This window comes from Pseudopipra pipra, chromosome Z (genome assembly GCF_036250125.1).
Source record: "Pseudopipra pipra isolate bDixPip1 chromosome Z, bDixPip1.hap1, whole genome shotgun sequence".
In the NCBI taxonomy this organism is placed as follows: Eukaryota; Metazoa; Chordata; class Aves; order Passeriformes; family Pipridae; genus Pseudopipra; species Pseudopipra pipra.
In genome coordinates this window covers 38163974-38190161 of record NC_087581.1, presented here as the reverse complement: position 1 = coordinate 38190161, position 26188 = coordinate 38163974, and the positions used below count along the sequence as shown (strand labels likewise).

At 39.5% G+C, this 26188-nt stretch overlaps 2 long non-coding RNA genes across 2 annotated transcripts; both read right to left on the bottom strand.

Annotated features, from left to right (window-relative positions):
• Nucleotides 1–3034: 3034 nt before the first annotated feature.
• Nucleotides 3035–4811, bottom strand: LOC135406614 (uncharacterized). The gene is made up of 2 exons (XR_010426375.1): nucleotides 3258–4811; nucleotides 3035–3154 (listed from the first exon to the last, which is right to left on the bottom strand). It is a non-coding gene; the product is annotated as an uncharacterized LOC135406614 (long non-coding RNA).
• Nucleotides 4812–24409: 19598 nt separating this feature from the next.
• LOC135406613 (uncharacterized) lies at nucleotides 24410–26098 on the bottom strand. The gene is made up of 2 exons (XR_010426374.1): nucleotides 25083–26098; nucleotides 24410–24662 (listed from the first exon to the last, which is right to left on the bottom strand). It is a non-coding gene; the product is annotated as an uncharacterized LOC135406613 (long non-coding RNA).
• Between the last annotated feature and the right edge of the window lie 90 nt (nucleotides 26099–26188).

Here is a 26188-nt window from a genome sequence, read left to right as displayed (position 1 = left end):
CATGTCCCCTTGTCCTATTGTTGGTTGCCCGGGAGAAGAGACCAACCCCCGCCTGGCTATAACCTCCCTTCAGGTAGTTGAAGAGAGTGATGAGGTCGCCTCTAAGCCTTCTCTTCTCCAGACTAAACAACCCCAGCTCCCTCAGCCTCTCCTCAGAGGACTTGTGCTCAAGTCCCTTCACCAGCCTTGTTGCTCTTCTCTGGACCCGCTCCAGCACCTCAATGTCCTTCCTGAACTGAGGGGCCCAGAACTGAACACTTCCTCACCTTTGTTCGCAAGCAAGGCTGCAAACAAACTTTAGCATGTGTGGGGTGTCCTGAGATGAGAAGATAGGACAAAGAGGGAAGTCTTCTTAAGGCGTATATAGATGTGGCAGTCTTTGGTTGGAAAAACCATCTGTAAGGATCAGTGCTGCTGAGAAATTTTTCTGAGACCAATTTTTTCTCTCTCTTCAAGTGTCTTGCCTATAAATTATGAATTTGCAATCATAGGACTCTGTCCCACAGACAAAGATTCCACCACATAATTACTGTTCACAGTAATTGCAACTGTTGTATCTGGATGGAGAGTGACTAAATTACATTTCCACAACACAGAAGAAATGCATATTGGTCTCAGAGTTCTTGCTGCACAAAGAACAAGGACAGCCTCATGTGCTTTTTTGGCCTGGTATCTGCTTTTAATATTTATTTGCTCTTCTTGTTCGCACAACATCACTACCAGTTTTCCTGCTGGCAGGCCCTCTGGCAGGAGCCCCGGACCCTCTGATGTGAGGAAGCTTTGGCACTGCTGCTAGTGTCAAGTGGAGTATCAGCTTCTATCCCTTTGTGTTGCTAATGGAGCTTAAAATGAGCATGGCTCTCCTATGTGTTTGTACAGTAACTTCACACTGTTTTTTTCAGAGTTGTCTTTTTTTTTTTTTAAATACTAATCAAGGCTGACAGTTATTAGAGAGACCTCTGTGAATACCATGGAGTACTTTTAGGTTGCTGTTTGTTTTAAGCCTAACTTATAATGATATTTCTTTGAAACCAGCTGTGTTTAGTATGAACTGATTTTTGTTGAGTATCAGTGCTTGGAATTTATGCAGCAGAGACCTCCCACCTTGTATGTAACAGAACAGTAGCAATTTTACTTCCTGTTAAACAATACAGATTTACTCTGCCTTGTGTCTGTGTAGGCTGCAGTAAAAGCACAGGTTTTTCCTACGGCTAAGTCTTATTGAATTGAACAAGGAAAAAAATCAGTAAGATTCCATAGAAATTTATCATCTAATAGCTATGAATGGAGAATTACATTCCTGTTGCAGTGCTCTCTGGGTTGTTCTAAGCATTCTATTGAAAGCTTGTCCTTCCCTATTAAACTCCATAGGAATTTCTCCTAAATGCTGGACTGGAAGTAGACTCTAAGCATTAGGAAGCATTATCATTTTATTAGACTATCAGAAGTTATCATTTAGTCTGCCTTACATAGGTGTCATTCTTCTGGGACCACAAAACAATTCAAACCTGGAATTATGGTTGTGCACTTACCCAGCAGCACCACTGTAATGGGGAGGGGGAAGGTGGGGAACGAGTGGGTGGGTGTGTAGTTACAGCTTTACCCTGGTAGAAAGAAGAGAAATAGGATGGATGTTCACTCTAATCTTTAACCCCAAATCAGTAGTATGACCCACATTATATGGCACAGCTACGCTACTTCAGCATTGGTATTGTTCAGGGTTCAGCAAATGAACATACTATTAGATTGGTGCGTTTTAATAAATATTTTGGTGTGAGTGCTGGAATTGTGTTTACCTGTGGGCTGCAGAAGGAAACTCTAGTGTACATTCAGGGATTGCACTCCCATGAATGACTAGGGTCCATGCGACCCTAGTATCACAGCAACATCCATGAGTAATGATCTTTGTTTCTGAGACTTGTTTATATAAAAACCACTGCTAGTGGTTTCTTCACCACAGTGAAAAGAAAGACTGCAGAAGTGGTCCCACCATCTTCAGCATGAGCCATGGGGCAGTTCTTCGTGGCGGGAATCACTTTGTGCTACGTGTCTGTACACCCACAGAGTTTTAATAATGAAAAGGCTTAGTTTTGCAATGGTACAGAAAATAAAGAAACATCACTTAAAACAGTACTTCCCAAATGACCTCTCCTAGGAATATGAAGGAATTTAAGGAATTATTATGCTTGCACACAGTAATGCTATGTAGCTAGTCTTTGTGCTCACCAGGTCACACTGCATTCACCGCTCAGGAGAATGTAACTCAGGAGAAGGTAAACTCCTTCAGCACCTGACAGTGAGCTGTTTGCTTTGTTTATGCTTGTATCCTGCTTCTGAGGTTGGAGAAGGGAACCTCAGTTCTACACACTCCTCACTGAGCTTCACTTCCTCCCTCCCGAGTGCAGTAGGATTAGGGAACAGAGACACGACTTTAAATCAGGACTACCAAGCAAGCAAAGGGGTGAGATTGACATAGTGAGGCTTTTTTTACTCCCTCTTTGGCAGGTAAACACAAAGAAGGTGATGCTGGAATTTGGTCTTATATAGGAACACAGGAAAACAATGCTCTGTAGAAGAATAATCATAGTGCCCTTGTAGAGTCCTTGGTCTTAAAACTTTTGCTCAAGCTACTGTTTCCATTTGGCCCTGAAACTTCTGTGCAAGAGAAAAGCCTTTCATCAGCAGTTTCCCTATGAAATGATAATCTACCACAATGTCAACTATTTCATGGAGAGGAGACCAAGCAGGACAAGACTGGCTAGCCATAAATTTCTATTTATTTCATTTTCTCTGCAGTCATTGGTATTAGTTCATTCATTTGTTCAATGTGTAAAATAACCAGCTGTTGTGGTTTAGGGATAGTACTCCCTAATTCAGTGCCCCCAAGAAGACTGTCTCAAGCCAGAAGACACTCGCTTGCTCCCCCCCCCCAGTTCCCTTCCCCCTTCCTGATCTAGGGATGAAGTTGAGACTTGAAGGCACAAAAGGGTAAAAATCATGGGTTGAAATAAGAATAATTTACTGGAAACAGAAATTTACTGGAAACAACAATTTACTGGAAAGAGTAATGTGGCTTGGTCACATCCCTTCCTTCTGATCTGGGCCAGAACCAGGACACCAGTTCTTAAAGCCACTGTGTTTAGATAGTATTGCCCTGAAAAGGAAGAACATACCTTAAAATCTTTGAATTCTGTATAGGGCAACAAAAACATACTGACTTTTTTAAAATAAAACAGAGGGAGTATTACATTAAATACCTCATAAATTTTCATAAGAGGGTAGAGCCTTTTTAAATTGAAGTTACTGATTCTGACATTTCAGATCATAACTACAGAACCTGGAAAAAAAATGTAAATGTTCTTGTCAGTGCTACAAGAAAGATTACCCTATGCATTCTTGTGCAGAGATACGTGGTGGCTCCACACATGCATACATTAACCTCAGTTCCAGGATTTCAGGTCAGCTGGGCTATGGGTAGTTAAACATTAGGCCTAGCATTCTACAGTGAGCAAGCCACATCCACACTTCACACTTTCATTTTTGTTGTTAACAGAGAGGTCAGATGCTGTGATCATGCCTGAACCAAGTGTTTTGCTTCCAGGGAAACGCTAACATAGTTTACTGCTGAGCATTCTGGTGTGGTCATAGCTCCAGATTTTTTAAGCAGTTCTTTCCCCTTCACCCCAGTGTGAAACTGGTAAAATAAACACTTTTCTCATGCAATTTTATCTACACGAGTGTGTCTTTTATATCTGCCGCATCAATTGCATTTATGAAATATTTTAGAGAGTTGCGGCATGTAAGTCACAGTTCCTTACAGTCTGAACTACATTTATTGGTTCTCAACAAGGTAGGGGCATCCTGAGGAAATGAGAGAGGTAACAGAAATCTTCCACGGACCAGTGTGTGCCCTTGATGACTCCACTGAGATTTCTTCACTCTGGAATTACAGGTGCGCTATCTAGAGTCAATGCTGTGTAACTCTCTTTTATTTTGAAATTTGTTCTTTTATTTCTATAGTATATTGTTTTTATCTCCCTTTCACCCAGTTTATTTCCTGTGTATTTCTTCATCTGGCTTGGTTTCCTATCCTATACCTTCCTATTTTTGGTTGCTAGAGGCTCTTTCTGCCTTGACCACTTTCCAGCGTCTGAGCTCTGTCTCAGGCAGCTAGGACACAGTGCACTGCCTGATCACACAGACCAGGGCCAGAGCTGCAGCCTAGTACAGCCCTGTGCTTCCTTCCTCTAGCCTTAGACCATGAGTTATGAACTGCTCTTGGTCTATCAGATCTGGGAACAAGGAACTTGGAACTGTGGCCTGTGATCCTCTTCCCCTTTTCAGTAATCCTAGAAATCAGACAGTACACTGACAGCATCTGTCTGGATTTTCTGTGAAAATCCTAATACAAAACACGTTGAGCCCTTTCCTATTTTAATTCTACTTTTCAGACACTATTTCTAGAAGACAATGATGAATTCCTGATCTCTGATTTTCTCTGTTAACAGAGCTCATTAGAGCAACCTTGCAGTACCAGACACCTGACCTTTCTTCTTCCTGACATTTATCAGTCACTCTGAAGGTGTAATCTGTTTACAGCTTGTGAAAACCTATTTGCTTCATAGGAAGCTGGTGTCCTTGATCACAGAATGAGGGCACACTGTAGCACCTGGCTCTTTATGAATCTAAAGGGAAACACAGGAGCAATGCCACTGACAGATAAATGGGAATGAGAAAAACAGGTGTTTATAATGATGATGAGACCATGGAAAAAAATTGATGCCTCATGAATAAAGTAGATAGCATTCAGGAAGTTGGTAACAAAACCAAATTTATCAAATGAGTCAGATTTCCATTGTGGTTATATATGTTATATATGTATAATATATGTTATATACGTTTTGACGGCAAAAGAGCTTCTGGAGAATCTCTTGCCTCAGATGTAGTTGTAAAGGATACAAAGAGCAACCTCAGTTCAGCATTTGCAGATTAATCAAGACATGGAGCATCAGATTTTCACGTGACCATTCATACAAGAATGAATTTGGTGCCTCCAATAGAAGAATAGAAAAGATAAATGATTAATACCATGTTCTTGACATAAGAGATTACTTCTGGTGTTTCTACAACATGGTGTCAGTTGCAGACCATAAAAGAGAGGAGGATTTTATGTAGTTTCTGGATAGAAGAACAAGATAACAGAAGTTGTACCCATAGTTGCCACAGTTTACCTCTTGACTCCTTTAGCCATCATGCTTCTCAGCAAAGTCTCCTACACAGGTCTTAAAAGGACCCAGTGGACCTTCTGTGAGGAAAGGAGGACAGTAATGTCCATTTCAAGTTCTTTCCTACTCAGACATTTGGCCTTCTTGACTGTTGTGACTGGCTGCTGTAGAGTGTAGATAATGGCTGTAGTAACAGAAATAATTAATTTTGTTTCAACACTTATGAAAAGAGTTGACAACCGTTGCTTCACCAAAACAGATGATTTCCTTTCACTAATTAGGCAGGGTGAAGGAGCAGAAAGGATGGAGCTGGAAAGGTCTTTCTTGTCCAGGATGAGACTATTTGTTGCCTGTTTCCAGACCTGGAAGTCCATAAGGCCTGTTAGCCTATTAGAGAAAGTATGCTGATAAAAGACCCCTGATGCCTGTTCGTAGGGCTGCAGGAAGCCAGCACCTCTCCTTGTAGTTAGGCTTGAATATTTTCATCATTTAATTTGGGAAACTTAGAAGTGAGGGGGAACCACAACCATGTGGTTATACAGTTTAAATCATTTAGTCCAACATGCAACTCCTGCTTTCTTCTCCCTTCAGTTAGACTACACTTTCTACATCATATTTTCTTCTATTTTCTGTGCAGTTCAGACTGGGAGATGCAGTTAACTTCCAAATGAGGTAGGTTATGTTAGGCTCTATACTTCTGCCCCAGCATGAGAGAACATTTCTCACTGAGGAAGCTGCATTTCAGGGCTGCTAAAGTTGCCTTTGATTAGTACCTTTGCCTTCTAGTGGTGAGTCACGCTGTTCTTCCCTCCTGTGAAAGCTAATCTTAGTTGATGTTTTGGGACAAATACCTTACAACTGCAATTATTCACTAGCAGTGAACTCAGTGCCTTTCTATTTACAGCAAACTTCCTACACTCTGTTGTCTTATGAGAGATCTGAACTTAACAGAATCACAGGGGATGGCACCGTACCCTTCTGTGTTAGAAAGAACTTAAGAAGAAAATTATGTGATACAGGAAGCAGCGAGGTGGGAAGGGGCAATGGAATACTCTTGCATAGAGATGTTCAAGACACACATTTTCTTATAAGGAGGTGAAAAGGACTCTGAAGCCTTAAGAAGCAATGGGCCATTCATTATCCTCTCACTATCCAAAATCAAAAAGTCCTATGTTCCAGATTAGTTGAATACCTCTTAATACACAGCATAACATCATCCTCCTGGAGAAGGGGAATCCATCTAAGAAAGGTAATGCCTTGAAAGAAATGCTGTCATGGTCAATAATTAAGTTGAATGACTGTGTAAACATAGATAACTGTGTATGCCAAAAAAGCTTTGCTTCCTGCTGGGAAAATTATCAGTGATTAAGGAGTGCCTACACCTCTGCTACAGGGAAGCATAAAACCTATTTAAATGTGTACAATGAAAAACAAGACTGAGAACCAGAAAACAATCAGTTGCTCTGGCTGTAGTGACAGTGGGATCTATCAACTTCATTCAGAGGTTTGTTCAACACTCTACATATCATAGACTTACAGAATGGATCAGGTTGGAAGGGATCATAGTGAGTCATCTGATCCAACCTCCCTGCTCAAGCAGGGTTATCCTAGAGCACATGGCACAGGATTGCATCCAAGCACTTCTGGAATATCTCCAGTGAGGGAAACTCCATAACCTTTCTGAGGAGTCTGTTCCAGTGTGCAGTCAACTGCACAGTGAAGAAGTTCTTCCTCATGTCCAAGTGGAATTTCCTGTGCATCAGTTTCTGCTTGTTGCCTGTTGTCCTATTGCTTAGCACCACTGAGAAGAGCCTGCCTCCATCATCTTGGCACCCTCCCTTCAGACACTTATAGATATTCAGGAGGTACTGTCTCTGATGTCTCTTCTTGAGGCTGAACAGGCTCAGCTCCCTCAGAAGAGAGATGCTCCAGTTCCCTAACCATCTTTGTATTCCTCCACTGAACTCTCTCCAGGATCTCTATGTCTCTCTGTATCATAGATTCAAGAATGGTTTGGGTTGAAAGGGACCTTAAAGATCACTTATTTTCAACCCCTGCCATGGGGAGAGACACCTCCCACTACACCAGGTTGCTCAAAGCCGCATCCAACCCTGGCTTGAACATTTCCAGAGGTACATTTGAGTATTGCTAGATGCTGCTGTGTTCCATGAATGAGTTATTAATATATTTTTCCAGGTTAAATATCCTAAGGTGGCAATACAGTTGGAAGACCTAATAGCAGCAGAAGGAGAGATCCCCAGTTAACATATTTGTGCATGGCTCTGGCCTCCAGACTAACAAAGGTTTGTCAGCACTGTTTTGGGGCATATGACTCCCACCCAACCCATGGGACTATCATGAGTTGTTTTGACTCCCAAGAAACTATACCCCAAATATGTCTTGATCAGATTGTGCAATGTGCAATATGAGTAGGGTAATTGCTTCTCCAGAAACTGTGTCATCCTGCTTTCATATCTTGCTTCTGAGTCAATCTTAGTGTTACACTATCAGATTTGTTTACTTGGTCCGGGATAACAGCTTGTTAAAGAAAAAATTTATTATATTCTGTCTTCACCATTAGCTGTTGACACAAGATGCAATCCTGAAGTTGCTTTGCATTTTTATACAAAAGAGAGAAAAATGTCAGCAATGGAAAAGGTGCAACTTGGTCTTCAGACTTGCTCATTTTGTGCTACTAAGATATTTTACTTCCTGAACCTAAAGATCTCTGTTGTTCATCATTGTATACCACACTTGTGGGGATTACTTACAAGGAAACTTAACATTATAAAGGAATGAAACATATTTCTAGCAGGATTTAATTCACCTTGATGCGTAAGAAGTAAGGAGAAGAGCCGTTTCAATGAGGTCAGCCTGCTCTCCACCAGTGAATATAAGATTCTGAGAAAGTTTTGGTGGTGGGCAAATGGCTAAAAATTGCTCATTTTTCTTCCCTCTACACTTCCCGTAAAGTACCATTTACTCCTTAGCAAATACCATTTATTCGTCTTTAGAACTATTCTGCTCTTGTGGGTTCCAGATTCCCATTCCTATGTATTTCAGGTGCTATTGGGCCTAATAGGTCCCAAGTTTAGTTCTTTCCAGAACGTGAAACCAGAAGTCAATCAAATTATGGAATACAGAATCTAGCAGCTTTTTCCCTTTATTTTTATTAATGTGCTACAGTCACTTATAAAGCAGTGCACATCCACTTTGATGAATATGTACCTTCTGGATGGCCAGACAAGTCTTAATCCTTGCCCAGGATATCAGGAAGCAAGGTAAAACACCAGTGCTCTCAGGTAAATTGCTAACAAGTTTGTTTTAGTGTCTATATGCAGGAAGGTCACATGACTTCATGTTTGCAGTAGTTAAATGCTACCAGGCATAAATTGAAAGGAAATTCTCTATAATTTCTGTAATTCAAAACAGCTTGCAGCATTTGCTGCCAGCACAGATTGTTCAGGTTTGGATGTTGACTGAAGGATTAAAAAATACAAGCTATGTAAAATTGATCATTAATTGATGAAAAGGACTGAATGTTTCCTATGGAAGGCAAAAAACATCCACCTACTTCCTACATCACTCCCACTGTAGCACCACTCTCCTTGCCCATTTACTTTCCTATTCCCAGGCATTTTACTACAGCTGCATCTTGCCCTTTATAAACTGCCCTTCTTTTCTATCATTTGGCTGCTTTAATAGAGAAGTTGCAAGTCATACTGGTTTGCAACAGCCCCTGTGATGTATGCAAAAGAGGAAAACCAGGATCAGAGTCACATGTTTGTGTTTGCTTGTAGCCTAGGAAGGGATTTGAACTCAGGTTTGCAGGAGGAACAGGCGTATCTTTTTTGTTGTTGCAATTTACAGTATGTGTTCAAAAATTGTCATGGCTTAAAGACTGATGTTGAATTCATGCTTTCTTTGATAAGAAAAAAAAGCCCAGAACCCACTGTCCTTGTACAGGTCTGAAAGAATGTAAAGCATAGCATGAAATGAAGATCTTTTATGTAGGCAGGCAAAAATAAACTGCTTCCTTACTGTTTGCTAAGATCTTCTGACAAAAAGTGGTACGCCTTTTATGAAAAACTGTTCCCTGCTTCTAAAAGAACTCTGCGTGTGTTCTTGTTTAGTAGCTCAGGACACAAATTAAGGTGGGTTAAGACTTGCATTTTGCAAATTGTTCTGTATTTGATCATCTATGGTTAACCCTGACCATCAGAGCTGCACTGCTAGATTAGTGAAGACACCTGTGAAAAGTCTGGCCTGTGTGTTTTCCTTGATGCTTGCAAAAAGGCACTTCTGAGTCTCTCTGGAGGGAAGGGATAGCAGTATCTGCCTCAAAGAGCAAGGCTGCTCCCCTGCATGTCCAGTCATGGTAAGGAGGTATTTGCTATTCCAAAAGTGCCCAGAAAGTAAAGCACAGCAGTGTAGCTAATGTTCCCCTTCCTCATAGGTCTTGCCAGTGACAAGAGAGAAAATCATCTTTCACAAGTTGAAATCTGACAGTAGTTTTAAGGCTGGCTATATGATCAAGTCTCAGAAAGTTTCAGCTCTCTTAGTAAATGATTTCTGCTGTGCAAGGTAGTTGTGGATCCCACTGTAGATTTAACAGTCACAAAAAAAAGATACCTGGATAGCAAAATATATAGACAAACTGTCCATGACAAGTCCCTGACCTTCTTGAGTGACGATTTATCTTAGAGATTCAGAGCTGTTATTTTCTTCTCTGTCTTGCTGTGCAATATTAAGAAAAAGTACATGCTAATGCTGTTTGACTGTTTTTAAAGTAGAAAAAATACATGAAGAACAAATATAAGTCCAAACCACTTCCTGCAGTACTGTTGATACAAAGGGAAAACAGTCATTGGACTATTACGAAGTGGCAACTATTGTGTGACTATTTAATCTATGTCATACTGAATATTTATTTCCAAAATCTAAAGCAAGGCTCTACAAAAATGACAGAATTAGTTCAAAATGAAACAGAATTCAATTCAGGTGATTTCAGACATACTTTTACATACTGAAAATCAATTGATACAATATTCTGCCTACTGTCAGAATAGAATGACTATTTAGTAGATTAAAGCAATCATCTAGATCACTATTATCAGTTGTTATTATGTGCTTACCTGGGCTCTTCCAAAAGATACTGAGTGTTATTTTTGAGTAGCTAGATTTTCAAATACTGTATTTCTATGCATTTCATTGTATAAATATTTAATTTGAAGAAAATAAGTACATGAAATAAGATAGTTTTAACACTTTTTCCTGAGTGGAAGTCAGAATAAATGAATAGAAAGGAAACATAAGGACAAAGGCAGGTCAATCCCTACTAAGTGGTGAATTATTGCCCTATAATTGTTGCATTTGGTAAATAGAGCATTTAATTAATAAGCCTAATGTAAAAGTGGAAAACTCTTACATAAGTACAGATTTATTTTATACTGTTTGAATTCAGAAAATCCTTTTATTAGTAAGATTCTGAGAGTAAGCCTGAATCAGAGCTCACTGGAGATGGAGGATTTGCTTTTAAAAAAACAGTGCTCTAACCTCTGCGTATTAAAAAATGAGAAAAATGCAAAAGATTAGGAGACTGTAATACTCCTAATCCCATGTTTTTAACTACTCTGTCAACCAAGGAAGAGTTATTTCTATCTAAACCTATTGTATTTTCTACTCACTCTGCCTCCTTCTGTTTGCTCACAATAAAGAGTTCTTGCTGCCTGGACAGAATGAGTCCTTTGCTCCTTTGGTCCCTATCTGTCTTGTGGACATTTCCTCTTTGCTGGAGGGAAGAAAATAATGTGGAGAATCAACCCTCCACTCATTCTCTTTTGAGACAAAGAGTCTGCGCAACCATCAACCGTAAGGGTTCTTGTTGCAAGCACGAAAGACACCAGACACTCTTCTTCACTTTCAGGCCCCTCTCCTGAAGATTGAGATTATTTGATCCCTCGCCATTCATTTAGGTTGTTATTATAAGGTGCCAGCTGTGCAACTCTACCTCTGTATGTAACTCTGCCGTTGAAGATGGCAGGATTATCAGTTTCTATCAGACAAGATGCCTGCAATTCCGTTAGTGTTCATGGACATGCATTCTTTCAACTCCCTTCACAAATCCTTGCTTTGGAGAATGAATATTCACTTAATTGTGTCAAACTTGTTTCAAAAACTTAAAAGACATTGAGGCTGAGTTCATTTACATTTAGACAATTTATATTCTCTTCTGACTTATTGTTTAATCCTTTTTTTCTGTTTTCTATGTTGTGCACTCTACACTGATAGTCAATACCCCATCAAAATAAGTAAATGCTTAAATTCTGGTACACTAATTGTCACAAGAAACAGAATAGTACTGTATGTGGGCTAGTATTTAGGCATACTTATTTATTTCTGTTTTTTTGAGAAAATGAGTGGCACATATATACAGGAAAGCACAAGTTACAGTTTTTCAAATTCGTTAGTAGGGTCATTTTACATAGGTTCAAGTATTGTCCAGTGAGATTTTTCAGCACAGTTTGACAACAAATAGTGAAATATTTGAGAGACAATATACTTTCTTCTTCTGTTGAGGTAAGATAACTTTTCAAGAAAAGTGAAGCTGATAGCATCTTTTCCCCATAAAACATGCTTATTTTTTGATCTCTCAGGAAAAATAGTTTCCTGCAATTAGAATGATGGTAAATTTCCTTACAGATGTTTTTTCCAAAAAGTGATAGTGGAGTGGGGCTTATTTAGAGTTTTTTGTAATTCCTTCTTATCACACACCTTCAGTTTTAAAATAGGTAAGATATTTTATTTTCTTCCTCCTGGAAACAATATCATGTACTGTCATCAAAGAGATGATCAGCTTGTTTTCAGATACACATTTAAAGCAGACAGAGACACTTTTCTTACTCTCACAGAATTTCAAGAGGCAAGTTTGCTCTGCGTATGAGAAGTATGTCAGCAGCTTGTGTCTGCATAAGATACCACTGGTACAGCAACGTATGCTGGCAAACATAGCATGTTATTGCATAGGACCGGACCAGCACTCCTAACATTGCCATCTTTCTCTTCCAAGAATTCTTGCTGTATTTATCACTGTCCCATGTCCTGCTTCCTCAAACGCCAACCTGCAGTCTTCAGAGTTATCAGAGGATATCAAGTAATGTGTTCCTTTACTAACATTCCTTGTCTTTAGAGAGAAGGTGCCATATCGGGAAGAGTATTGGTGGCAGTAAGAGTGTAGAGAAACACTTCCTTTCTGTATTTCATTTCATAATGGAGTATCTGTTTTGTCACAGATACTGGGCAAATTTATCTTACATCCAAGATGCTGAGAAAAAAACCCCAAAACAACCAACCTGGAAAATTGTAAGTAAGCATGGTGTGATTAAAAAAAAAGTTGCCTTGCAATGAAGCTACACAATCTCACATGTCAATACCATAAGAGAAGATCCCTTGTCTCCTTACATGCTTTAGAAACAGCCATGAAAGAGATAGTGCAGTTCCATCTATTTCTGGAGATGCAGCTACAGCGCATCAATTAAAGAACTGCTTTTTGCCTTTCTATATTCAAAATTGTCCAGAGAACTATTTCTTCAATTCTAGGCAACATATCCTGGCTAGGGTTACTGCAAACTGCCGTGGGAACCATTTAGCTTTGTAAAGCACAGAAGATGTACACAAAACAATGACAGAAGGTGAACCACATTGTTGACCATCATGTGGCACTTTCAAGGATGGTAGTTCTTCTGGCTTAATGATAGCAGCAGCAGCAGAACTTATGGAAATGTGTCATTTCGCAAGATGGGTGACACAGAGCAGAAACCAAGGTAGCAGAGGCTTCTGTCTGGCAACATCCTAAAAGTTGTAGCTGTTCTCCGATCATCCTGACATAGCATGCCTGGAGGTAAGAAAGCCTTGTAAGCGTTTGTCATGAGAGCAGAAACCATGGCACCATTAACTGTGGCTGCATTTTATCAACACTTAACTTTGTATTCTGGCCCATGTTTAGCTTTTCCAAGTTTAGATTGACCACTTGGCTCAGGCACACCTCTTGGCTAGGCATTTCGTCCTGTTTGACTAAAAAAATTATTTTTGGAGTTACAGGCTCCTTTTTTACCTGGATATTCCTTTGTAGTATTCTACAAGAGGTTTTCTTCTACATATAATTGCAACAACATCCTACTTCTCATATCATAATTCATTGTTTACTAGACAGATGCAAGGACTAAGATGTTCACTGGGTTATGGATTTCTCCTTTAAAGACCTACCAGTCTCATACTGGCAAATGGAAAAAAACCAGCTTTGCCTTCAAGAGATATTATCACTTGAATTAAATTCTTTGTACCCATCAATACAAAATGTTATCATGGCAGATCTACTATGGAAAAACCCTGCTGGACAGAAAGCAATTCAGAAGAGTAAGGTAATGTAAGTTCAAGAAAGGTCTGACATTATAGGGAGATGAAAGCCACACAAATAATTTGCCTTCCTTGCAAGTGCTTCTGCTCTACATGGTACAAACTGCTTTTTTGGCAGTAGCTTGAGCATGAAGTCATATCTAGACAGAAGGACACAGTCCTACTTTCTACTTGTCCTGTCTCTGTTCTATTTCTGCATTTCAGAAATGACTTTATCATGAAAGAGCTGTGATTTTACAGGACTTCATGCTGGAGTGCTCATCATCTCTCCTCCTGATTTGGGTCACAACAATGGGAAAAAAGTTAGACAAGACCTCATGAAAGAAAAATCGTTTGAAGAGCTACTTCCTTGCTGACAAGCAAACCTTGCTGCTAAGCCATGTAACTTGCACAAATATTTGTGGAAAAAAGTAAAAACTATCTATAAACCCTAGATACATATGGTGCATCTTCCCAAACTAAGACTTTGCTCTCAGACTCCCCACCCTTAAGGTCTCCTGCCTTGCTCTAAACTGTGACTCCAATACAATGTATGTTCCTCTTTCTCCATTTTCTGTATTTCCTGTTCCATTTTCTGTACTGCTGAAGTTGGACCCATCGTACATTGTTTCTTCACTTCCAGGACCTGGCCTTTTTTTGATTGACAGGTTCCCTGTAACCCCCATGAATACTATTTAATTTCTTGAAAGCTGCAGATAGAAATATTTGCAGCCTTGCCCAGAGTCATCCTGGTAGTTGCAGGGCCACATCCTCTTTCCTGTTCTGTGGATGCTGTCAAATGCAGTAGATATCAACAGGACAGCCTGGCCAGCCAGGGCAACAGAAAACTGCAACACATTACCTTGCAGTTGTGGCAAGCCTACCAAGAGCTATGCTCACCAGGCCCCACTAGAAAGTAACTTTTCCTTTCCAGGCATGTGGCATATCTCATGAGAGAGGATCCAGATATCAGAAGAACCTATGTTAAAAAAAGAAAGCTGGGGAGAAGGTAGTCAAAGAGTAATATTTCAAGCAATCATGAGCTTCTCTTAGACTAGTCCTAGCGAAGATGGAAAACAGATCTGAAATAGACCAAAATTAGGGAATGCTTTGTTTTAACTGCATGCATAGTTTCTTTAATCACTGATACAGGGCTGCTGTTACCTTCTGTATCAACACTAACTTTTATCTTGGGTTCTCTTTCTCAGGATTTTATGAGGATGATTTAGCATAATCTTTGCAATGGGACTGTGGAGTGGACCCCAAAAGCATTGAAAAATGTCTTATGCTTCTTTAATGAAACAAATTTTTATATGTCTGCTTCACTGTGGAGAATGACTCTTTTAAATATGATGGAATATACCACGTGCTATGGTATGTTATTGAAACTTACATTGCCAGAAGTTTCTAGTGTGTTGGTCAGAGTGACAGAACAAAAGCAGCTATTTATACTTTCAAGCCCTTCTTTCATCAGTAGCTTAATCACCTCCTACTTTTAATCAGGGTATTTATTTTACAGAGGAAGAGTACGTACAGGAATCTTATCTGAAGGGAAAATATGAAAGAAACCTGCAGGTTTGTGACAGCTTGGTCAGAAATGTAAGGGAAGCATAGAGAACAGTGCTAGTGAAGGAATTCCACTCTAACGCTGAAAAGCCATTTCAGCTTCAAGGCTTCATGGTGAAGACTTTTTTATTTCCTACAGAGAGATGTTCTGTTTCTCGGTAGTTATTACAGTGTCTTAGTTAATGTCTGAGATCAAATCAACTGCTGTTCATTCTTGAATCACACATGTATAGACGATTTCCCTTCTCAGCACCAACACCAACGAATAATCTTTCTCTGAGTCTTTAGATTGGCTGAGAGTATTTGATTGGTCAGTAAGACAGATGAAAAATCAAGAAAGGAGTCATATAGCAAATAGCTCCTCGAGAAAAAAAAAAGCATGAAAGCTAAGCACCTGTGTAAAAATATTGCCAGATGTTCCTTGCAGCACAACATCAGAAAAAAATGCTAACAAAGCATGATGAGTAATGAATTCCTATGAGTTTCTTTGTTTTGCTAATTCAGAAAAATGTGTTTGAAAAGTCAGTACAATGTAGCCACATATCCCTAAGCCTCTAGATGATTTGATTATAAGTGTTTCATCATAATTGGTGGATGTAGATTTCCCAGACTGTAGTAAAGCTTTAGATACTCTTCCTCACAGTATGCTTCTGGACAAGTTGTCCAGCTGTGAGAAGACACTGTGTTGGATGAAGAACTAGTTGAACAGCAGGGCTCCAGGGCTTGTGGTGTGTTGGGCTACATCTGGCTGGTGAGCAGTCACCAGCGGTGTTCCTCGGGGCTCAGATTTTGGGCCAGTTGTGTTCAGCATGTTTATCTATGGTCTGGATACAGGACTTGAATGGACCATTAGCAAGTACGGTGACAATACCAAACTGAGAGGTGCTGTTGACTGAGAGGTGCTTGAGGGACAAGTGCAAAGATCTGCATAGATTGGAGCACTGAGCACTTATCAATGGCGTGAAATTTAACAAGAACAAATGCTGGATTCTGCCCCTGGGATGGAGTACCGCTGGACACAGGTATAAACTGGGAGAGGAGTGTCTGGAGAGCAGCCACTACACCCTACAGAGGGATCTGGGGATGCTGGTGGGCAGCAGCTCAGTGTGAGTCAGCAGTGTGCCGGGGCAGCCAGGAGGGCAAACCCCATCCTGGGGTGCATCAGGCACAGCATCAGCACCTGCCAAAAGCGGATCATCCCGCTGTACTCAGCCATGGTGTGGCCTCACCCTGAGTCCTGTGTGCAGCGCTGGGCCCCACAGTTTGAGAAGGACGTGAAGGTCCTTGAATGGTCCACGGAAGGGCAACAACACTGGTGGAAGGGCTGGAAGGCATGTCCTGTGAGGAGCAGCTGAGGACCCTGGGGTTGTCTAGTTTGGAGAGAAGGGGCTGGGGGGTGGCCTCATTGCTCTGTACAGCTTCCTTAAGAGAGATGTGGAGAGGGAGATACTGGTCCTGAGATGCAGCAACCCAGGATGGGAATAGTTCAAAGCTGCACCAATGGAGGTTCAGACTGGACATGAGGAAACATTTCTTTACCAAAAGGCTGGTCAAACACAGAAACAGGCTTCCCTGGGAGGTGGTTGAGATCCCAAACCTGTCAGTGTTTAGGAGGCATTTGGACAATGCCCTTCATAATTTGCTTAACTTTTGGTCAGCCCTGAATTGGTCAAGCAGTAGGACTAGATGATCATTTTAGGTTCACTCCAACTGCAATGATTCTATCCTATCCTATCCTATCCTATCCTATCCTATCCTATCCTATCCTATCCTATCCTATCCTATCCTATCCTATCCTATCCTATCCTATCCTAAGTATTTTAGTCTTGAAGATTTAGGGACTATTTCTAAGGATCTACAAAGGTGAGGGAAATATATCCATTGTCAGAGGGCTGGAATTTAGTACACAAGACCCCCTACCCCCACCTGAAATCTTGTATATGTTTTCATAAAATTCTGGTTTAATACATCAAAATTGTGCAAGATTACCTTGAGTTATTTTAAGAGGGAAAGTTATCCACTCTTGTTCTTTAAGGCCAAATAGTTCCTACCCTGGGGAAGTATTTTGAAAAGCTCTTTTTGCCAGTTTTGTGACATTAATTCTGACTATAAAGATTAGAAATTGAAAGATTAGTAGGTGTTGCTTCTTTTTCAGCATAGTCTTTTGGCTTACACTTTAAAAAAATTTAAACAAGTAGAAAAAAAAAAGAACTATTTATACTGCATCCACTCTATATACTATATTCACTTACAGAGTGGGACCTGAGTGAAAAATTGCCCCAAATTAAGTACAGAGAATAAGGCTGGGGCAGGTGTGTCTGCATATTGGCCTGACTTGTCTGCCATCAGCTAGTCCTCTCCAAAGCAATATTTTGGCATGCCTTGGAATAACCATAGGACATTAACTGCTCTAAAGGGGATGCACAGGTGAACATAAACAACCTGGGAGGATAAAAGAGATTAGTTACATGGATTTAGGCCAAGCCATGCCTGCTGTCCTCAAGGCCAGAGAATGGTTCCTGGCCAATTTTATGTAGTACTACAAATGTAAACAAGGCTTGGTTTGACAAAATAAAACCCAACTCAGGTTTGAAACAGTTACCAAAATGGTAGACTGCTCTCTCAGAGTTGTTCTGCTGCCCAGCTCCAAGTAATAACTTTCTGCCAGTCCTTCAGCAGGAACTCTGCAGCAGACTTCAGTCGCAGACTGTTCTACAGCTGACAAAAGCTATGTAATCTGTTCTCTGTATTACATAGTAGTTTGTTTTTAATATTCCAGACTGGCTAGCCTACAGCCTTGGGGAAACTTACTGTAAATTTCCTGAAACATAATATAAAGGCATTTTTGTTTATCCTCTACACTTCACATGAAAGAGTACAGGGAAGGTTAAAAGAAGAGCCGTATGAGCCAATTATAATGGTTACAATTGAAGGGTATGAGCATTTTAAACTATTTATAGCTGATATCTTTCCCCTTTTAGAAACAGAGCTCTTTTTTTCAATTTGCAAAATACAGGTTAAAATTCTTGTTAGCTCAGAAAGATAATGAAATACGCACAGAATGCTATAGGAACTCTGAGGGCTTTCATAACCTAGAATTAGAGCAAATCATAGGCAGCTTTCCACACTCATTTGGTGCATTACATGTAAAAATTCTTAAGTTTATGATATATAATGTGTAGAATTTTTGTATGAGCATCTCCAGCCTTGATAAATTGGATATACAACAATTGGATATACTGTGAACTTGAGACCAAAGGCCTCCACTACTAGTTAATATGTTCTACTCAGATTCCATACATTTGGAATAGTAAATGATACAAGTAATTACTTGCCTCTGAAATATGATGTATGGTTTAATCAAAGAATATTTGTGCAACATTTACAGAGTGTAGTGTGTTATGGTCCAAAGCTTTTTGTTTAATGTTTTATTGAAGGCTTTTTAAGTGGCCAAAAAGCAATAAGATAATGAAAAAGGACAACTGAAATGCCATGGCAACATATCTTTGCCATTGGCAATAGTGGCTGACGATATGCAAGCAATTTTTAAACCACAAGAATACTAGAGGGGCACATTTCTATTATGTCAATCTTTTCAATAAGCTTGCACTCCTCAATAAACACATATTTTGAGACAGAATGGTTGTTTTCTCTGGCTTCATGTTGTAGTCTTTATTTCTTTGTATGCTTCATTGTAAGGTATGTTAATTGTGCTGTTAAGAGTGTGAAAGCAGGTGGCATAAAATACTTTAGGTGAACTGCAGATCAGTAGTTTTTTAACAAATAAGTTGTGCCTCCTTCCTCATAGGACTTTGAGGAATCCTTAATGAAGTGAAACATCAAAGGTCAAAGTCTTGCTTCATTAATTGCAACTTTTTTAAAGTGAAAAGCACAGGAATTCTGATAAGTAAGATTCAGGTTACTGGATTAGTTAGCTGTAGCTACACAAACTTGGGAATTCTTGGTTTTGAAATACAAACTTTGCTTTGTATCTCTAAAACTGAATCCTTCTCCTGGATATGAGTCAGCCTTAGTGCATTTGATTTATTAGTCAGAGTGACAATGGGACTTCCGCCCAGGCAAGAATATCAAAGTATGTTTTTAAACTGTCCCCTTTTTTTATAATTAATATGTATTACTTTTTTCAGGATCTCCCACAGCAATTCTACTCTCAGAGTTGAGTGATTGCATCTTGAACTGTGGGCAGCTGACGAGGTCATATAATCTGGAGTCTTCCTTCAGGTAATTAATATAATAAATATGATATGATAAAATATGTGATGCACTACATACACATTTTTTTCTTAATATGTCTAGGGTTTTAATAATCTTCTTTCTTATTATTTTGTTGGCTCCTTTCTAATATATATTTTTTGTTTATCTCAAACCAAGAAAATCTGTTTCCATATTTCATGATGATTCCTTAGAACTTCAGAGAAATTAGAAATTTCTACTACAGTTTGACCTAATACATAGCACAGATACAGCTGCTTTCCGTGTACAGGGAATACAGAGATTTGACCATGGCTAGTGCTGTCACTCAATGCTACCATGATATGAGAGCCCGTCACCATGCCCGTGCTCACTCTATTCAGATTATGAAGGTTGAGGAAATTGCTGCCAGCAAGTGCTGCAGACCAGCTGTCAAGGAGTTCCATGATTCTGTGTATTTTGCTCCCACTGATCGCTGTAAGTGGATTTCTCAATGTATGGATTACTGGAAATGTACATATTCTGGCACTGGAAGTTAAAAACCAGTACCCTTGTTTAACCCTTTCTGAAACAACCTTGAGAAACAAACCTTAGGTAAAAGTCACTTAATATTACTGAAACTGGTTTACTAGGATGTATTCACTGAAGATTTATGTTGACAAATTGAATTTCTGCAGCATTTTCCACTTGCATCCAGACAGCTTCACTTTGAGGGCTGCACCGTCTACTGCAATTGATAGCATAAAGATACTGTTCTCAATGCTCTTTTTTGCACAGAAGAATGCAGGGCAATGTCAGCGCTCCACCCCACAGAAATGCAGTTCTGTTCCTTCCTTAAATACTGATTTTCCTTCAAAACGGAACAGACTCAGTTAATTATCTTATTTGTGGAAATAAAAGGTGCTTTTTTTCCACTTAAATGCACTTAAAAAGCATTTTAGACTGTTACATGCATCCAGTTCAGTCTTTCCATTGAACTTATTCCTCTCTGCAACTAAAGCAGCCTGTCAGGTACCACATTTTTTTCAGGATAAAGAATACTAGGAAGAATAACTTAAAGAGTCTTTAAGGAAGAAAAGGAAAGAAAAAGACAAACCATGACTCAAGGTAATATTTTCCATGGAACTTGGGAGGTGAAGAAAGTCAGCTGCCTGTGGTAAAGATAAGAAAGAAGCCCTTATATTTTAAGGTTTGAAGTTAGAACAGGTTTGTTTTGCTTGTTTGTTTGTTTGTTTTACCAAGGAAAAACATGGATTTCCACTAAAAACATTCCTCCTGCAGATACACAGATGAGTGTCTAAAAACTAGTATTTTCAGTGTTTAACAAAAAGATTGAATTTACTTCAGGGGAATCAGTACTTAATATCTGTATCTAATGCTCTGGTGACAGAAAATATCTGTGAAAACCTTTAATCTACTATGCTCAGGACAGAAAGCCAAGACTGCTACACTGTCTGGAGAGAGGTCTTCACACTATGCTGAATACAACAACTCCTCAGAAGCCTAAATGGTATCTCAGAGTATTTTTCTGCCTTAGATTGTCAGGAAACCTACTATTATGCTTATGTCTTTGTCACATTAACCAGGTAAGACATAGAGAGAAGAAAATTCTTTGAAAATCATAAGTTATGTTTAAAAAAATTTAATTTACTTAAAAATAGGACAACCAATTCAGAATAATGACGAAACAACCTGGATGCTTGGTGCAAAGTACCATTTTTTCTCAATCCCAAACACACAGATGCATTAAGAATCATGTTTCATGTGAGACTTTCTGCCGCAGCCTGAGCTCACCATTCTTCACCAGTGCTACTTGATTCCTGGCCTGTGATGTGCTGCTCTGCCACCCACCAGCCTCTTTATTTCTGAGAAGGAATAAAGTGCAGAGACTGCATAGTGCAAGACCAAAATGATTTTCCTACCTACATTAAATTGATTATTTGAAACAGGCCCACATGAAGCATATTTACAGCAAACAAAACATTACTTCAATGTGCCATCTGTACTTTTCCAAAATGGAGAAGTTTGTCTAAACTAAGTGTTGCTTAAGGAGTGCTTAAGAGGCCATCCAGCACTCAACCTAGCTGGGTCACACCTATCCTGAGTACCACGGGGCTGCTGAACTTATCATGAACTTTGACTCATATTTAAGAGAGATGAGTTTTTTCCACTGGCATTAAAAGGAAGCTATGAATGACCCATGCCTTAGATGGCTAAGACCATTACACATTTAATTGTGACCACATAGCTATCTAAAGTGAGGCTGCATATTCTAAAATCAAAATTTAGACATGGGAGGCCTTAGGTTCTACTTACCTCCCTATATGAGTTAATACCAAATGTGAGAAAAGGAATTTCCACAGGCTGGAAATTGCCTTTCCAATTTCGATGTTAATGTCTTAAGGCTGTGCTTTGCATGTTACAGACTTTGTATGTTGTCTTGTCCATGGGAGCACTAACATTAAGTAACAAAACTTATTTTTGCAATTCCATTCCTCACAAGTTATTTTTTTGTTTTGAAAATGAAAATGATACTACTCAAACAGGCCTATTGTGCACTTAAAATGTTTTGAAAAACTTCTATAGTTTTACAGAAAAACATAAAACCTCTCCCCCTGTATTAAAAGCAATTAACAGATCCACAGTTTCTATTTTAAGCTGGGAAAGAACATAATCATCACTGATTTTTATTTAATATAAGGCATTAATATGTTACCTCATATTTCCATGTTCACATGAAAGCATGGCCTTTTTATAAAGAACATCTAATATTCTGCTAGGAGTAATTACAGCCCCTTCTGTATCACATGTCCAGATAACTCATGGACATCAGATGCTCATACTGCCTTACCACCTAAGCAAGAGTGCTCATTCCTGAATTCATGTTCTGATCATTATAGGGACAGTACTCTTAAATAGCATGAAAAGTACTGCTGATCTTGTCTTGCTAGATAGCCCGTACAGAAGGAAGAGAATAAGACTTACTGGTTTTGGTGGTGATCATCTGTTCTGAGCTGCTTGCACCACAGACCCATTCTGAGGTACAATACATAATATTCTACTGACATTTTGAAGCAAATGTTCATCAGAATAAAATATTATATTATGTTTCATTATTATATTTTTAATATAGGATAGTATACTATACTAACTAATAGTTTTGTTTGAGACAATGCTCTAGTTATCACAAAACTGGGAGAAACCTAGCCTCAATTAGGGCTCCTAATCCCTGCTTCGCCCTGCCTGGCCCCTTGGACAGGTCAAGAACTGGTGCTGGCTGACTGGGGTCGCACTCAGATAACAACAAACAATTGTCCGTTGGGTCTCAAGTGAAAGCATCCTTCTGGCCAGTATTAATGAGGACCTATGTCAGCTCATAATCACAGATGTAGTTACAACATATAGTAAGCATTCATATTTCCACTTCAGCACAAAGAACAATTACTGGACTTTACACAGTGACAAGGTCAGAGCTGAAACAACAGGACCACCATCTAAGGCAACAACAGACAGAAGGGCTTTCTCATTATAAAGGCCTTATAGGATTATTTGGCAAGTTTTATGTGTACAGCAGAAAACTGTAGGGAAGATGCCAGCAGGCAGAAGGAAACAGTTTGGTTCAAGAAGCAGGAAAGAGTAAGTGGGCTCCCCAGGGAACAAAATTATGTGGGTGTAGTGAACCGTCTACTGAGGCTTGTTCTCCTGTGTTGAGGGAAGCAGGACTTTTGTTTGATCTCGACACTTACTGCTGTTCCCCTATCTCTATCTATGACTGATCACACTTGTGTAGATACTGAGCTCACAAGTGTCTACAAAAGAGAAAAGGAACTAAATTTCAATGTTTCTGTTCTCTGCAGACTGAATCCACTCTTGCCTTCATTTGTCTATCTTCACTTGCATAATCAATTTGTCTTTTCAGTTCAGATTATCCTCAGTTTGTGAAAGGAGCTGTCAGAGGCATAAGTACCATGGCTGCCCATATCACCCTGCCAATAATTATAGATCTGGATTGATTTCTGTGGATTGTGTGTCTTGGGCAAAAGTGAAAAGAAATAAACTAGAAGTATTATATTAGCCGAGACCACAGATTTTGAATGAAGCTGGTTGGTGCAGTAATTTAGATTCACATTCATTAAAAATAGCTGTCAAAGTCTTATGTCAATCTGTTAGCACAATGTTCAATTTGTCTTTCTCCTCAGCAAGGTTGCTTGGAAACAGGGAAATAGTTGCAGAAATCCGTTTGTGAAAGTGTGGTAATACTTGAGAAATCAATACACCCACTTTGGTTTTATTAAAAGATTTATAATCTCTGAGATAAAAAACCCAACAAAACAAACAAACAAACAAGCCTATTTCTAATAATTTTAAACACATCTGGTGCAACTAGCAACTTGCAGATGGGTCTTTGTTAAACACACAGTGATCTGTCACTTTCACAGTTGTGGTGTACACTGGTACCTCTCTGCTGGTGCAAGTAACAATCAAAATCAAGGCAGAGTTTCTCTTACAACACGTAAACTTAAGACTGAGGCCTTAGACTGGCTTCACAGAGAGAAATTAAAGCAAATTATTTTTAGAAGCAGAACCATGAAATTGCAGCATGAAGGGCAGTAAGAGCATGGAAATATCTGTCCCTGGAAGACAAACAGAAGTCTCTTGGTCAGAGTAGCTCATTTAAATAATGCTACTGAAGACATAAACATCTAGATTTGTTGTCAGCTCATATACTGTTTCATGTCATGCATGATAAGGGTAAGGAGGCAAGAACAGGCAGGAACAGAGAGATGTCTGGGTCAGTTATATTAATTGGCCAAGGGAAGAAATGGACATGCAAGATTTTTCAGAAATACAGTTCCAAACCGTGAGTCTCTCATTTGACTGTGCTGAACTCTGTGCTGATGAATATTGGTCTTCAGGGAACACTTACAAAACATGAGCATCAGGCACTACAAAGAGCTTTTTGAGGTAAACAGCTAGGTTGCAGGATTTCTTTTAATGCAGGGGATTTAACGAACTTTTAATTTTTTTCTTTGTTGGATTATACAGAGGTTTAAGAACCCAATACAATCTTAATTATGTGGAAAAAAAAAATCACAAAGGCTATTCCCCTGAAGTTCTTGGGACACGTGTGGGTTGAACAGACTGCTTGATCAGGCTCCATGACTCTTTGCCAGCCACAGCTGAACCTGCTCCACATCGCTCTCCACTCCCCGCAGTTGTGCTCCTCTATTTTCCACATTTCTCAGCATCTTGCCTTCATAGACACTAGACAAGCACAGAAAAAAAAAAAAAGCAGAACTGAATATGCTGAATACTAAATCATGAATGCAACAAACAGAGGTGGCTGGAAAATGTTTCACTGGGGTCAGTTGCAACATTGTCCAGTCAGAACTTTAGGCAGATGCAGGCTAAACCAAAAAGAGTAGGAGTAGGAGAAGACAGTGCCTGCTGGAAGAGCAGGGTGAACAGTTTATGTTGAATAATTAATATGATACGCTTCACTATTCTCATTCTTTATAGATTGTCTGACAGCAGGCTTATTGTTTTCCTGTTAATTTTCTGAGGGAAAAAAAGATCCAGGTTGGTTTCTGCCAGTGAGGTTGTTTGCCATCATTGGAGACAGAGTTAGCATTCACTATGCAGACTGATCAGCTGCACTGGCTACTTTTGACCATAAAACCATACCTGTTTTCTGTCACCTTACACGGAGAGTGACATTCTTCAAAGACTGGTCCTGCTGCAATTGAATTTTCTCCAGGATCCCCATTGACTTGAATGATATGAAATAATATCCTGGAGTCATATGCTCAAATCAAATCACTGCAGCACAGGTACTCACACGGAAAATAAAAACAAAGCCTCAGAGGAGTTTATAATCCACATGCATGAATTTTCCTGTCCAAAAGGTTACATATACATGGAGGACATGACAACAAAATGCATAGGTCAATTCCTCTTCTTTGTTAGATCTGAGTATGAGAAGTATAATTCACTTGTAGCCAATGGTTGTTTTACATTCATATATTTAACAGCAAAATTTGACACAAGGCAGGAAGGCCAAGAACCAATAACAAACCACCTTTCAAGTTTTGTGGCCTTCAGCTAAGCCAAAACGATTCAAATAATACAACATGCAATTTCAATAACCCTACAGGGATGCTGTTCATGAGCAAATGCAAATTATGGTGAATTTATGCATCTCTGGAGATTTACTCAAAGAGAATACAGAGATGATTGCCTTTGGTATGAATGAAAGCTGCAGTACTCACTGTGCTATACCCACTGTGCTATACTTAGCTTCTGTGAGCAAGACATGAAGAATGATTGCAACAGAAAGAATTGTTCTCAGGAGGGTTCCAAAAGAGTTGCTTCATGGGTGAATGCTGGTCAGAGAAGCTGGGGTATCTTCAGGGCAACTTGTCTCTATCACGTTCATCCCACAAGCATAAAGTATTGACCCGTACAACCCTATGGATGTAGGCCTGGGATTTTGGCAGTCTTTCAGTATAGGTTCTGACTGTACACGGTTTTCAAGAGCATTTAATTCATGGAGAAAATTCAGCAGCTCTAATATGGACACGAGCATATGGTCTTAGATGAATGTAGCCTCTTCACTAGTGATGCATATGTTCACATGCTAAGGTGTCCAGGGATACAGGGTAAATTTAAAGCACAGGCAGGACAAGAAACAGTCATCAGGAAGTGATGGATTAGAATGTGGGATTTTTTTCAGGCAAAATAACTTTAATTGTATTTTATTTACAAATTGCCAACGTGAGGATCACTCTGGG